Source organism: Dendrobates tinctorius, unplaced genomic scaffold (genome assembly GCF_039654945.1).
Source record: "Dendrobates tinctorius isolate UK_male_01 unplaced genomic scaffold, ASM3965494v1 ptg000382l, whole genome shotgun sequence".
NCBI lineage: Eukaryota > Metazoa > Chordata > Amphibia > Anura > Dendrobatidae > Dendrobates > Dendrobates tinctorius.
Genome location: NW_027362048.1, coordinates 467,633 through 479,432, shown reverse-complemented (window position 1 = coordinate 479,432; position 11,800 = coordinate 467,633). Strand labels below are relative to the sequence as shown.

General features: G+C 49.5%; 2 non-coding genes across 2 annotated transcripts; both read right to left on the bottom strand.

The window, feature by feature from the left end:
* Positions 1–9,299: 9,299 nt before the first annotated feature.
* Positions 9,300–9,370, bottom strand: TRNAG-CCC (transfer RNA glycine (anticodon CCC)). The gene has a single exon. It is a non-coding gene; the product is annotated as a tRNA-Gly (tRNA).
* A 157-nt stretch (positions 9,371–9,527) lies between these two features.
* On the bottom strand, positions 9,528–9,600 carry TRNAT-UGU (transfer RNA threonine (anticodon UGU)). Its single transcript has one exon. It is a non-coding gene; the product is annotated as a tRNA-Thr (tRNA).
* Between the last annotated feature and the right edge of the window lie 2,200 nt (positions 9,601–11,800).

Sequence of the window (11,800 nt, the reverse complement as noted above, 5' to 3'; positions counted from 1 at the left end):
GCTGTGCCATCGAGCCTGTCTCATAGTGCTCAGATATTCATTGGGCCTCACACAATCCAAAAGTGTCCAGTGTCCAAAAGTGTGTGCAGAGATTCAAAATCTCCCTTGTCCTCTAGTCACTTAGGTCACAGCTGTGCCATCGAGCCTGTCACATAGCGCTCAGATATTCATTGGGCCTCACACAATCCAAAAGTGTCCAGTGTCCAAAAGTGTGTGCAGAGATTCAAAATCTCACTTATCCTCTAGTCACTTAGGTCACAGCTGTGCCATCGAGCCTGTCACATAGCGCTCAGATATCAGTGGGCCTCACACAATCCAAAAGTGTCCAGTGTCCAAAAGTGTGTGCAGAGATTCAAAATCTCACTTATCCTCTAGTCACTTAGGTCACAGCTGTGCCATCGAGCCTGTCACATAGCGCTCAGATATCAGTGGGCCTCACACAATCCAAAAGTGTCCAGTGTCCAAAAGTGTGTGCAGAGATTCAAAATCTCACTTATCCTCTAGTCACTTAGGTCACAGCTGTGCCATCGAGCCTGTCACATAGCGCTCAGATATCAGTGGGCCTCACACAATCCAAAAGTGTCCAGTGTCCAAAAGTGTGTGCAGAGATTCAAAATCTCACTTATCCTCTAGTCACTTAGGTCACAGCTGTGCCATCGAGCCTGTCACATAGCGCTCAGATATTCATTGGGCCTCACACAATCCAAAAGTGTCCAGTGTCCAAAAGTGTGTGCAGAGATTCAAAATCTCACTTATCCTCTAGTCACTTAGGTCACAGCTGTGCCATCGAGCCTGTCTCATAGTGCTCAGATATTCATTGGGCCTCACACAATCCAAAAGTGTCCAGTGTCCAAAAGTGTGTGCAGAGATTCAAAATCTCCCTTATCCTCTAGTCACTTAGGTCACAGCTGTGCCATCGAGCCTGTCACATAGCGCTCAGATATTCATTGGGCCTCACACAATCCAAAAGTGTCCAGTGTCCAAAAGTGTGTGCAGAGATTCAAAATCTCACTTATCCTCTAGTCACTTAGGTCACAGCTGTGCCATCGAGCCTGTCACATAGCGCTCAGATATCAGTGGGCCTCACACAATCCAAAAGTGTCCAGTGTCCAAAAGTGTGTGCAGAGATTCAAAATCTCACTTATCCTCTAGTCACTTAGGTCACAGCTGTGCCATCGAGCCTGTCACATAGCGCTCAGATATCAGTGGGCCTCACACAATCCAAAAGTGTCCAGTGTCCAAAAGTGTGTGCAGAGATTCAAAATCTCACTTATCCTCTAGTCACTTAGGTCACAGCTGTGCCATCGAGCCTGTCACATAGCGCTCAGATATCAGTGGGCCTCACACAATCCAAAAGTGTCCAGTGTCCAAAAGTGTGTGCAGAGATTCAAAATCTCACTTATCCTCTAGTCACTTAGGTCACAGCTGTGCCATCGAGCCTGTCACATAGCGCTCAGATATCAGTGGGCCTCACACAATCCAAAAGTGTCCAGTGTCCAAAAGTGTGTGCAGAGATTCAAAATCTCACTTATCCTCTAGTCACTTAGGTCACAGCTGTGCCATCGAGCCTGTCACATAGCGCTCAGATATTCATTGGGCCTCACACAATCCAAAAGTGTCCAGTGTCCAAAAGTGTGTGCAGAGATTCAAAATCTCACTTATCCTCTAGTCACTTAGGTCACAGCTGTGCCATCGAGCCTGTCTCATAGTGCTCAGATATTCATTGGGCCTCACACAATCCAAAAGTGTCCAGTGTCCAAAAGTGTGTGCAGAGATTCAAAATCTCCCTTATCCTCTAGTCACTTAGGTCACAGCTGTGCCATCGAGCCTGTCTCATAGTGCTCAGATATTCATTGGGCCTCACACAATCCAAAAGTGTCCAGTGTCCAAAAGTGTGTGCAGAAATTCAAAATCTCCCCTGTCCTATAGACACCTTGTACCTTGTTTTACATACTATATAGTTTGTTGGATTTTGTCTACATTTCTACCAAAAATGAGGAAGGCTGGTGGAAGAGGCCGTGGAATTGGGCGGGGGTTGGCAGCTGGTAATGATGGTGTTGGTGGTGGATCTGATGGTAGTGGCAAGAGCAAAATAGGACCGAATGCAGGAGGTGTTGAGCCTGCGTCATCGTCTGGCTACATAAGGCCTCGAACGCTTAGTTTTCTAGGAGTTGGCAAACCGCTTTTAAAGCCAGAGCATCAGGAAAAAGTTTTGTCTTACATTGCTGACTCAGCCTCCAGCTCTATCGCCTCCTCTTCTTCAGTTGTAAAAAGTAAAAGCACTGAGTCGTCATTGGAGGCTCATGTTCATGAACCACACCTTTCCTTGTGTCCTTCACCCCAACCAAGATTGAAGGATGACGCAGGCCATACTACTGATTACTCCATGGAGCTGTTTTCACATACCATGCCTGGATTATCAAGTGAAATGGTGAATTACCCAGGCCAAGATGAATCTGACATGGAGTGCACTGATGCACAGCCGCTGATGGATGATTCTGCTGGTACATTCACTCAGAGCACTACATTGTCCTCGCAGTGTACAGAGCCAGATTCTGACCCTGATGAGACTCAGGTGCCCCTTCCCGCACACTATACCACCATACACGGTGACACAGAGGAAGGTGCACATGACATAGAAGAGGAGGTGATGGATGACCCAGTTGTTGACCCAGATTGGCATCCATTGGGGGAAGAGGGTGCTGCTTCCAATAGCTCAGATGAGGAGCATCCACAGCAGACATCGACATCGCAACAGCTGTTATCTGGCAGGCCCGGAGCACTCCAAAGACAGGTTCCAAACATCAAAAGAGTTGCTGGACAGCTTGTCCAGAGGGTCAAAAGATCACAGCGTGCTAGGCCGCAAAATGTCTGCCAAAGTAGGAAGAGTGCAGTGTGGCACTTTTTTGAACAAAATCCTCATGATCAGGCCAAGGTTATCTGTAAGAAGTGCGCAAAGACCTTTAGCCGAGGGAAAAATCTGAAAAATTTGAATACCAGTTGCATGCTTAGACATTTAACCAGCATGCACTTGCAAGCGTGGACACAACACCAAACCTCAAGTGCCACATGTGCAACTGATCACAACGAAGGTAGTCAGCAACGCTACATTGTTTCCCCCACTGTAAGCCCACCGGTTAGCACAGCAGCAAATGTTGAGGTGTCGTTGCAAGGCCACAGCAGTCAGGGAATCCCACTGTTATATCAACGAAAGACTGATTCTAGGCCATCAGAAAGAACACCAACTCCATCACCATCATCAACCCTCTCTCAGTCCGCCCTGTCCACCGCTACTTCCACCATATGCAGCTCTCAAGTCCAGCTCACCCTCCCAGACACTATGAGTAGGTCAAGAAAGTACTCAGTCTCTCATCCGCGTACACTGGGTTTGAACGCCCACATTGCCAAACTAATCTCGTTTGAGATGATGCCCTTTCGGTTGGTGGAAAGCACAGCTTTCCGCGAACTCATGGCCTATGCAGTACCACGCTATGACCTACCCAGTCGCCACTTCTTCTCTCGCAAAGCCATCCCAGCCCTCCACCATCATGTGAAAGACCGCATTGTCCATGCACTCAAGCAGTCAGTGAGCGGAAAGGTGCACCTCACTACTGATGCATGGTCCAGTCGGCATGGCCAGGGCCGTTACGTGTCCATCACTGCGCACTGGGTTAGTGTGGTGGATGCAGGGTCCACAGGGGACAGCGGTGGTGGGACAGTGCTGCCTAGCCCACGGTATAGGAAACAGTTGGCTGTAGGCGTTCCACCCTCCTCCTCCTCCTCCTCCTCCAGAAGCGAAAGCTCGTCCACAGAGCGCAGTCGTACGAGCACTCCATCTGCAGCTGCCACTGTTGCACACGATGTGTCCCCCTATCGAGCAGCTAGTGGAAAGCGTCAGCAGGCTGTGTTGCAGATGATGTGTTTGGGCGACAGACATACCGCCGAGGTGCAGGCCGAGTACTTGAAGCGACAAACTGAGTCATGGCTGGGCAGTGTACATCTTGAGGCAGGCAAGGTAGTTAGTGATAACGGCCGTAATTTTGTGGCAGCCATAGCCCTTTCAAAACTCAGCCACATACCTTGCTTGGCTCACACCTTGAACCTGGTGGTGCAGTGCTTCCTCAAAAATTATCCGGAGTTAACAGCCCTGCTCCAGAAGGTGCGAAGACTGTGCGCGCACATCCGCCGGTCGCCTGTACACTCCGTTCGTATGCAGAAGCTGCAGCGATTGCTCCACCTTCCCAACCACCGCCTCATTATCGACATTGCAACAAGGTGGAACTCCACCCTGCACATGGTGGAGCGGCTGTGCGAGCAGAGGCAGGCCATAATGCATTTGTGGGAGGATACACGGCCAGGCACTTTGAGAGCAGACATGGAGTTGACAGGTGTGCAGTGGTCGAAGCTGAAAGACCTCTGTAAAGTCCTTCAGTGTTTTGAGGAATGCACACGGCTGGTAAGCGCAGACGACGCCATCCTAAGCATGAGCATCCCACTTATGCGTCTGCTCATGCAAACTTTGACGCACCTTAAGGAGCAGGCGTCTGCAGCCAATGTTGATGAGGAGGAAGAGGAGGAGGGAATCCTTGATGACATTCAGCCATTGTCTGCTCAGGGACCTCTCCTGGAACTAGGTGGAGGAAGAAGAGGAGGAGGAGGATGATGATGGGGATGATTACTTAGGGGAGGAGGATGCATCTCGTGGGGCAAGTGAAAATGTTGGCGTGGCAAGGTCTGGTACAGGGTTTGTGCGTGACTGGAGGGATGTGGATTTGCCAGAAAGTGCTCCTCCAACCAGCACTCGCAGTGCATCATTGACACCGGAAACATTGGCCCACATGTCAGATTATGCCTTGTGGATCCTAAAAAGGGACCCCCGCATTGCCAAAATGATGAACGATGACGACTACTGGTTGGCCAGCATCCTGGATCCACGCTATAAAGGCAAATTACAAAACATCATGCCACAGGAGAACCTTGACCTAATATTGGCTAATAAACAAGCAACTCTGGTAAATCGGTTGCTTGAGGCATTCCCCGCACACAGCAGCGGTGATGGTTCTCACACGAGCCGTACGGGCCGGGGGCAGCTTGGCAGAGGTGTTCATGGTGCACACAGCAGAAGTGGCGTTGGAGACAGGGGTTTCATGACAATGTTGTGGACTGATTTTTCAAATACCGCTCACACAACTGGTAATACTGCATCGATGGAAAGTGACAGGAGACAGCAGTTGTCAACCATGGTTACAAACTACTTTTCCTCCCATATCGATGTTCTCCCACACAGGATATTCCCCTTTGACTATTGGGCCGCTAAACTGGACACCTGGCCTGAATTGGCCCAATATGCCTTACAGGAGCTCGCTTGCCCAGCTGCAAGTGTGCTATCGGAAAGAGTCTTCAGTGCAGCTGGATCAATCCTGACAGAAAAAAGGACCCGTCTGTCAACCCAAAATGTGGATGATCTAACCTTCATTAAAATGAACCATGCATGGGTTTCCAAGGATTTTGTCCCACCTTCCCCTGATGACACATAGGGTGACAGAAAAATGGCTTGCTTTGGTCCACCTCTTCCTGGGACTTGACCTATTTCACCTTTTGCATCAGCTGAATGTCCAACATCAACATATGCCACTTTCTAAAACTCCCTAACTGTGCTGCCTCCCCCCCCATGGCCGGGGTCACCACCTAGCGCACGACACCGTGCGAGTGCCGTTGCCCTGGACAGGTGGGTAGGCCGACTCTTGGGCGCGGGCACTGGCACAGGGTCCCTCATAGTGCAATCAAGTGTCTCTGACGGTGGTGGTGCACACCCGCCGTCAGACACACCGCTGTACTATGAGGGGCCCAGTGCCAGTACCGACGCCCACGAGTGGGCCCCCCTTGCTTGGGCAGGGCCCCAGCATTTGCAATCTTTACCTCTCCCTGCTCCTCCGCTGTGTAATCTGGGCCGTCAAATCCATACTGTGCCTGACACCGTCTGAGCCTGCCTCCTGAGACATATATTTTGAATGTGTACGCTATCCATACATGTTATCCGGGGATACGGTACCCTTTCTAACCTTTGTGCAATCACGTGCAATCCATACTGGGCCTAACACCGTCTGAGCCTGCCTCCTGAGACATATATTTTGAATGTGTACGCTATCCATACATGTTATCCGGGGATACGGTACCCTTTCTAACCTTTGTGCAATCCATACTGGGCCTAACACCGTCTGAGCCTGCCTCCTGAGACATATATTTTGAATGTGTACGCTATCCATACATGTTATCCGGGGATACGGTACCCTTTCTAACCTTTGTGCAATCACGTGCAATCCATACTGGGCCTAACACCGTCTGAGCCTGCCTCCTGAGACATATATTTTGAATGTGTACGCTATGCATACATGTTATCCGGGGATACGGTACCCTTTCTAACCTTTGTGCAATCACGTGCAATCCATACTGGGCCTAACACCGTCTGAGCCTGCCTCCTGAGACATATATTTTGAATGTGTACGCTATCCATACATGTTATCCGGGGATACGGTACCCTTTCTAACCTTTGTGCAATCACGTGCAATCCATACTGGGCCTAACACCGTCTGAGCCTGCCTCCTGAGACATATATTTTGAATGTGTACGCTATCCATACATGTTATCCGGGGATACGGTACCCTTTCTAACCTTTGTGCAATCATGTGCAATCCATACTGGGCCTAACACCGTCTGAGCCTGCCTCCTGAGACATATATTTTGAATGTGTACGCTATCCATACATGTTATCCGGGGATACGGTACCCTTTCTAACCTTTGTGCAATCACGTGCAATCCATACTGGGCCTAACACCGTCTGAGCCTGCCTCCTGAGACATATATTTTGAATGTGTACGCTATCCATACATGTTATCTGGGGATACGGTACCCTTTCTAACCTTTGTGCAATCACGTGCAATCCATACTGGGCCTAACACCGTCTGAGCCTGCCTCCTGAGACATATATTTTGAATGTGTACGCTATCCATACATGTTATCTGGGGTTACGGTACACTTTCTAACCTTTGTGCAATCACGTGTAATCCATACTGGGTGTGAGAACGGCTGGCGAGCTGTTAAGCAAGCTACAGCACCTGTGGTTTGCACACGTAAGTTTTTCATTTTTTCAGGAATGACGGTTAGGCCTAATTCCGGAACTGCAGTTGACCTGCACTTACTGGGAAATCATTGTTCGCGGGTAATAATTGTAATCAGTGATCCCCATCACTAACGTTGTTCAGCGGGTTATCTGCACCTGTAAGCGACAAACGCTGGCCTTTTCAGTGTAGCGCACATGCAGCCACGGACATGTAAGGGCATGACACACCAGTTATTGGCCAATCTCATGTTCCAGAGCCTCACGTGTCCCTCTAGTAAGCCGGACTCGGACCGCGGGGCATGACGGAGTCTCGTTCGTTAACGGAATTAAGCTTGCAATGTGTGCATCTGTTCTGTAGCTGGCATGGTTGAGGTTTCCCAGGTGGAGTCGAATTTAACCGTAGGCTCCACTCCTGGTGGTGCCCTTCTGGACATTCCTTTAAGGTTCAGCTTTGCAACCATACTGCCCACGTAAAACAAACAATTTGCCTTCATGAACGCTGTTTGGAGGGTCATGACTCGTGGGAATAACGCCGCCCAATCAGTTAACCTGCTAGAGAGATCCTTCGTTGCTCCCAAGCATGACATCACACTCCCTAGGAGGAAGGTAATGCCACTGTGGCGACCGTACTCCTGGGGGCGACACAAGTGCACTGATGCCCAGCCACTGCTCGATGAATCTGCTGGTACATTGACCCAGACCACTACATTCCCCTCGCACGCTACACGGCCTGAATCTGACCCTGATGAAACTCAGGTTACCCTTCCCATATACAGTTCCATCTTACACGGTGACAAAGAGGAAGCTGCAGATGAAAGTGCAGGTTCGGCCCACCCGCCATCAGACACACCACCGTACTATCAGGGGCCCTGTGCCAGTGCCGTCGCCAACGAGTGGGCCCCCCCTGCTTGCTCAGGATCACAGCACTTGCAAGGTTGAAATACTGTGCAGTGAGATGGAAGATGGGGACGACGAGGAGTCCAGACTAGTACAGGGATTCCCTAGCGAGGAGACTTATTTGATTGTTTTCAATGTTGGGACAGCAATTTTTGGGGAGCACGTTACTCTGGAGAATGATAGATGGGGCCCACCATACACTGGAACATTCCAAAGGTGGACATCAGACACTGGAGCAGCATTTACAGGGCCCATTATACACTAGAGCATTAGAAATGGGGCCCATTATGTTTGGAGCATTATTTGGGCCCATAACACAGTGGAGCTTCATCCATGGGGACCAACATATACTGTAGCATTATGTGGAGCTCATCATATACTGTTTCAAACATTATATGGGACCAATGATTCTGTATGGAGAAATAGATGGGCCTCGTCATGAGATGTAAAAAGTGAAGTATTTTTCATTGTACTATACCGCTATTTCTCTGCCGTATCGGAGCATGATGAGTTTTGGTATGTGTTAAAGGGGCGCTCTTTCGCCCAGGGCACATGAAAACCTGGAGCCATCCCTCCCCCCCCACAACTTTAGCCAAATAACCCCCATTTTTCAGTGCGTAACTTGTATTATGAAGTTAATTAAGGTTGACAAGCTTAAGTAAGAAGAATTGATGCTTTTGGCATTCAAATGGGCACTGTAGGTGTGTTTCCTGTCCTCCTCTCACTGCCGACTTTTATTCCCCATTGACTTACATTGGGTTTCGTGTTTCGGGACAACCCCGACTTTTCCCTATAATCGGACGATCTTGCTCGACCCGACTTTTGGAAAAGTCGGGTTTCACGAAACGAAACGCGACCCTAAAAAACCAAAAGTCGCTCAACTCTAGTCTTTACCAATTCTGCATATTTTTACATTTCTTAAAGTTTTTTTATTGTTATTGATTTGGGTTTTTACATTTTTAAACATTTTTTTCCCACTTTTCTTCCATATTTACCTAGGAGACTTTTGCCTGTGATCATCTGACCACTTGTTCTATGTTCAGGAGCAGCATATAATGTAAGCCCACACTTGCCACTTCTCAGGTCTGTAGCCATCACGCCCCGCCCCCCAAATGACAGAACAATGCCTGCTCCTCATGTGAATAAGTACAATAGACAATCTGCAGTGAGGAAAGCAATCCTGTCTGCGTGATTTCACACAAAAAGTTCTGTTGTGTTTTTCAGTTCTCCAAATAATATTCAGTGTAGGAATAAAAAAATATAGAAAAATAAAAGAATCACCTGCGCTAGCCGGGACTCGAACCCGGGTCGCAAGAATGGGAATCTTGCATGATACCCCTACACTACTAGCGCTGCTCGTCTGATGTCGCTTCTCCTGGAAACTTATCTGTGATTGTGCACACACTTCACCATACACCAAGTCTTTACAAAACGCCTATAATTGCAAATCTGGTATGAAATAAACCGCTAAGCAAAATTAAAATAAAAAAAAATATGAAAAGTTAACTGAAGGCCCCAGCGAGATTTGAACTCGCGACCCCTGGTTTACAAGACCAGTGCTCTAACCCCTGAGCTATGGAGCCCTGTTCTGTCCGGAGCTGATTTTTACCTTTCTATTATGTAGCAGTGCAGAAGCGGTACGACAAGGCTGTGATTATCATCTAAGGTTCTCAGCAAACACTCCATTGTCTTCACGAATCTTGCAAGGTTCCATTAAGAAACTACTGCTCTCAAGGTAGTCCTGTCAATTTACTGTGACGAGAACAATAGATTCCTGGAGGTATGCCTCAAGCAAAATGGTGTCTTACAGCTGTGTGCAACCTCGGAACCAGGGGTCACAAATGTCGCTCTGTACAGAAGCCATCTGGCTTAGTTAGTGAGAGAAGAGCAGCGCTGTCCCCGTACTACCGTATGAGTACAAACGGCCGGGCAGCCCTGGGCTCCGCCCCTCCAGCTCTGCTGGTGACTGTCCAGGCTGACGCTCAGTTCCTCCGGTGTGTGAGGCGGCGTGTGCTGTGTGTGAGGGACACTGGCACATGTACGCGTAGGCTGTGTGTGAGGGACACTGGCACATGTACGCGTAGGCTGTGTGTGAGGGACACTGGCACATGTACGCGTAGGCTGCGTGTGAGGGACACTGGCACATGTACGCGTAGGCTGCGTGTGAGGGACACTGGCACATGTACGCGTAGGCTGCGTGTGAGGGACACTGGCACATGTACGCGTAGGCTGCGTGTGAGGGACACTGGCACATGTACGCGTAGGCTGCGTGTGAGGGACACTGGCACATGTACGCGTAGGCTGCGTGTGAGGGACACTGGCACATGTACGCGTAGGCTGCGTGTGAGGGACACTGGCACATGTACGCGTAGGCTGCGTGTGAGGGACACTGGCACATGTACGCGTAGGCTGCGTGTGAGGGACACTGGCACATGTACGCGTAGGCTGCGTGTGAGGGACACTGGCACATGTACGCGTAGGCTGCGTGTGAGGGACACTGGCACATGTACGCGTAGGCTGTGTGTGAGGGACACTGGCACATGTACGCGTATACTGTGTGTGTGAGGGACACTAGCACATGTACGCATAGGCTGTGTGTGAGGGACACTGGCACATGTACGCGTACGCTGTGTGTGAGGGACACTGGCACATGTACGCGTATGCTGTGTGTGAGGGACACTGGCACATGTACGCGTAGGCTGTGTGTGAGGGACACTGGCACATGTACGCGTATGCTGTGTGTGAGGGACACTGGCACATGTACGCGTAGGCTGTGTGTGAGGGACACTGGCACATGTACGCGTAGGCTGTGTGTGAGGGACACTGGCACATGTACGCGTAGGCTGTGTGTGAGGGACACTGGCACATGTACGCGTAGGCTGTGTGTGAGGGACACTGGCACATGTACGCGTAGGCTGTGTGTGAGGGACACTGGCACATGTACGCGTAGGCTGTGTGTGAGGGACACTGGCACATGTACGCGTAGGCTGTGTGTGAGGGACACTGGCACATGTACGCGTAGGCTGTGTGTGAGGGACACTGGCACATGTGCGCGTAGGCTGTGTGTGTGGGACACTGGCACATGTACAAGGAGGTGTGTGAGCAGGGCTGCCACTAGGAATTTCGGGGCACCATACTAGCAAAATTTTCGGGGCCCTTTGAGAGTCCGCCCAGGCTCCACCCCTTGAACTGTCCACAGCCCCGCCCTCCACCCCTTGAACTGTCCACAGCCCCGCCCTCCACCCCTTGAACTGTCCACAGCCCCGCCGCTCTCTCTTGGAAAAACACCACTTCTCACCAATCACACATTAACAGTTCCCATCTCCAGATCACACACATAGCCAGCAGCTATTGTTTTGGCCAAAAGATTTTTTAAATCTGCCACCACGACAAGGTAGATTCTTTTGGCCAGGCCCTACTCTACTCTAACCTATTAAACATTTGCTAAAATATCCAATACAATTTAGGCATATTTTTATTCATTTTTCAATTTTTAAAATGACCAATAATATCACATCCAAAGGGACAAATACCACCGCACCATGTCCAGTCCACATATTACCACCACATAGTGACCTATAATACCACATACAAGGAACAAATACAGCCACACCATGACCAGACCACATATTACTACCAGTGACAGAATAATAGCACATACAAGGGACAAATACCACCGCACCATGCCCAGACCACATATTACCAGCATATGGTGACTGGATACTACAATACTGATCATTAATAAAAAAAACAATACTATCACCATAAGTGCCATTATACACA